Raw genomic sequence first — 3,604 nt, 5'->3', positions numbered from 1 at the left:
ACTTCAACAAGTCAGGGCCCTTTATTATACAACTCCTATGCGTAATTGATAGCTTTTTGGTATTATCCATATATATATACTACTAGGTACGAAATAACAGGAAAGATAGAAATAGTGACTTTGGCTTCAAATAGAGAGCAGCTTAAAGGGAACTCGCACTGGAGGACTGCTCTGATAAAATAACTGAACACTGGCTAGGAACTGGGCTGCACTAAGCCCGGCACTTTTTGGGCTTCTTCATGAATCTAGTTTTCTGGTAAGGTCAGATCATCTTATTGAATAGATATCTGAAAGAAAGCAAAGGAATGAATCGTTTTTCCAATTACCTTCTCTCGAAAACCATAGATCTTCTGGTTACCATTGACTATCCGGCACTTTCGTCTGTAGAGCGAAGCAAGAAATTGCATGGAAGGGCTTGCCCTGCTAATATCAGCCTTGTTTGGAACGGAACAATAGATGCAATCCATTTCAGTGTATGTCAGAGACGTCAGGCAATTGAGCGTTCCCTAGAGTTTGGTTCAAAGGCTAAGGACTCCCCGCCGCCTTCATAAGGGCACTAAGGCGGAGCACGGAAAATCAAATTGGGCACCCATGTTTTACCAGTCCCGGATCTCAGGGCCGTTTTGCCAACCGCCGACATGAACGAAATCGAATTTCATTGCGGTAAATTAGGATTTCATGAGGGAGGAAAAGGCGAGGCGGAGGGTGGAGAGTCGTACAATGCATTGGTGGGATGAAGGTGCTAGCTTGGCTGAGATAGGAAGTTTCGATGTGTATGTAGATTTGGTTCTAGTGCCCCCACCCTTTTCGAGATCTGTCAGGATTAGCAAGATGTTCTGGTGTAAACTATAGAGAAATGGAATGAATGAAATGTATCTAAGAAGAAAGGAAGCCATGCTCCATCCTGTTTATAAAAAGAACATCACCTCCCTTTTTGGTTAGATACCGTTCCGTTAGGTACTAATGCTTCTACCTATCACCCTCCGGGTGAGTTTGAGAGCTGTGTTTTTTTCCAACGTTAATAGCATTCCGCGAGAAAAGTCATCTACTGATGTTGTCAGCGGAGTCCCTCGTCCATCCATGTATGAATAGCGGTATCCCCCATTTTGGACAGTGATGAGGTAGTCGACGCAATTTGCATGTGTATTTGCGTTCGGCTTTGCTACTTTCCTTCTAGACTATAAAAGAATGTCCGCGGAAGGGAATAGTCTACGTGGCCCGGGGTAGTCTTTCAATTCCTTTATCGGGTGGGAGAGTTTAGAACCAGTTAAGCCAATAGCTGCTGCTTTAGTCACACTAGCTACATCAGTTGATCATGGATTTAGCATACCACCTCAGAATAGTCTACGTGGCCCCTTGTTTTTACTACAATTTGATATAGTGAATCCAGTAATGCAGACAGCCCTTTTTAAAGCGCTAGGCCGGGCTTGCCCCTGACTCTAAAAAAGAGCTGGAGGTTTTGCCTCAACTCATTCCATGAATGTTGTTTCATTCCCCACGCGGCTGAACCCAACTCAGTCTTTATCCTGCCTTGGAGTTCTCTCTCATAACTGAAGCCAGGAGGTATTCGATTTATCGGATTTCGAGCTAGCTGCCCTTTTCTTGCTCCTTGCCATTAGCGCAGCCCTTTTCTTTTTCTTAGCTAGCGTAGTTTTTCACCTTAAAAATAAGGCGCCAGCGCTTTTGTAGTGACCCCTCCGGGGTCCCGGGTTGCTTTGGCGCGCCCCACCCCGTCAGTCCTGTGTTGTACTTGACTTGACTCTCCCCCGCTTGCTGCTTGCTGATCGCTGTGTTCAAAAATGACACGAAGCTGGATATGAGTAGATGTTGTTGGTCGAAAACGTCTTTCATTCACAATGAAACAGAATGGTCTCGCTCGATGCGTCATTTTATGATGTGTATTTTCATATTAAGAGTTCTTAAAAGTTATCAACTCAAAGCCCAACCGTCAAAAGGATGCTACAATGTTCGAAATTATCAACTTAACATGCCCCCTTACTTCCTTCGTGACCTCCCACTACTTCATCTACCGAAATGATTAGGCAGATCTCTTTTTTTCTAGCATTAAACCTGCTCATGATCCTTAGGCTATAGAGCATGGAGCAGACAGAGAGATGAAAGGACCACCTTCTCCTGCTTGCTTGATCGGAATCTATTCACATTTAGAATAGCTGAAGTGCTACTTAACTTCACTTAGTAGTTGAAACTCGGAGAGACAGAGAGAGTCCTCTCTCATACTTGCCAATTCCAAGGCTGATCAGCAAGGGAATTGGCAGGAACCAACCTTAGTTGCCCCTCGGTAGAGTGAGTCTACTTAGCGAACTGGCAGGACGCGGAGATCGATTGATCAATATGCATATCGAGAGTTGATGGTTGACCGCCGCCCCCCTTGTCCTGTCCTGGAGGCTCCCCGGCCGGGGAGGCAAAGGGGATTGCTATCGTCACCCTTTCTCCCGGTGTATGTGAAAGAGAAAAAGTGACGAACTTTTTGGATTTTCGGTCTGCGGTTGGTTGGTCCAAAGAACGAGAGTCAGCTTCCTTAAGTCCGTTCTTCCTCAGTAGCTCAGTGGTAGAGCGGTCGGCTGTTAACTGACTGGTCGTAGGTTCGAATCCTACTTGGGGAGATTTGATTCATTCAGAATTCGAATTGATAGTTATAGCTTTTCTGACTAGCGACCCCTGTCCTTCTCCTTTTTCTTTTTCTAAAGACGCAGCAGAATCGTCAAACGGGACATCAAAAGTGGGAAGTTGATTGTAGGATTTCTATTCCTCACTCTCGTATAGGTGAACTTGGTTCGTTCAATGAAAAGGGATAAGAAGGATCCACTGGGAATGAATGGGAAGACTGGGGTAGTATCTTCATTAGCCGGAAGGAATTAGTCTCCACTAGCGTAATTCGAAGAACGAACAAGAAAAGGCGTCACTGTTTAGGTAGGAGGATGGATGGATGTGGTCCAATGGCTAAAGCTCTGCCAGCTTCTTGTAGACTGGCAGTCTCCGAGAGGAACCTTCACCCCCCCGGGTTAGGCCGGGTGGGATGGTATACTTTTTTTCGCCACAAGTAGGAACTCAGTCCTTGGTAAGACACAAGGGGGGAAGGAAGATCTTCACTCATTCATTAAGTGCCTGCGGTGAGACGCGACCCACAACAAACGAAGGGGGTGGAGGGAGACCGAAGAAGGAACAATTGTCTTGAATGCTACGCTGGGATCAGCAGCTTCCAGTGAAGACAAAATGAGTCGGGCAGGAAGAGGAAGATCGGGCGGGGAAAACGGGGTTCGAACCCGCGACTTCTGGCGTGACAGACCAGCACTCTAACCAACTGAGCTATTTCCCCCTTTCGTAACTACTGTCGATTCAACAGTCACCTACCGGTTACCTTTGTAACTATACCAAAGTGGAAGGGCCACTATCTAAGCTATTAGTGGGCTGGTTTGAACTATTGATTTACTGAATCGAGTGAAGCTGTGTTGCGTAACATATAGGTCGCCAAGGCCTAGAAGTACAAGTGGTCGCCCTAACGGTCACTCTCAAACTCACTACTTGAGTGACTTTCGTCACTTAGCTTCTTTAATAGGGCTTGCCAAAGAACCCCTCCGGGGCC

At 46.2% G+C, this 3,604-nt stretch overlaps 2 non-coding genes across 2 annotated transcripts; one reads left to right on the top strand and one right to left on the bottom strand.

Moving 5' to 3' along the window:
- Positions 1-2,552: 2,552 nt before the first annotated feature.
- TRNAN-GUU lies at positions 2,553-2,624 on the top strand. Its single transcript has one exon. It is a non-coding gene; the product is annotated as a tRNA-Asn (tRNA).
- Positions 2,625-3,263: 639 nt separating this feature from the next.
- On the bottom strand, positions 3,264-3,337 carry TRNAD-GUC. Its single transcript has one exon. It is a non-coding gene; the product is annotated as a tRNA-Asp (tRNA).
- Between the last annotated feature and the right edge of the window lie 267 nt (positions 3,338-3,604).

The sequence above is a fragment of the Lolium rigidum genome, chromosome 4 (assembly GCF_022539505.1).
Source record: "Lolium rigidum isolate FL_2022 chromosome 4, APGP_CSIRO_Lrig_0.1, whole genome shotgun sequence".
Classification (NCBI taxonomy): domain Eukaryota; kingdom Viridiplantae; phylum Streptophyta; class Magnoliopsida; order Poales; family Poaceae; genus Lolium; species Lolium rigidum.
The sequence above is the reverse complement of the archived record's forward strand: the minus strand, read 5'-3'. Positions and strand labels throughout refer to the sequence as shown.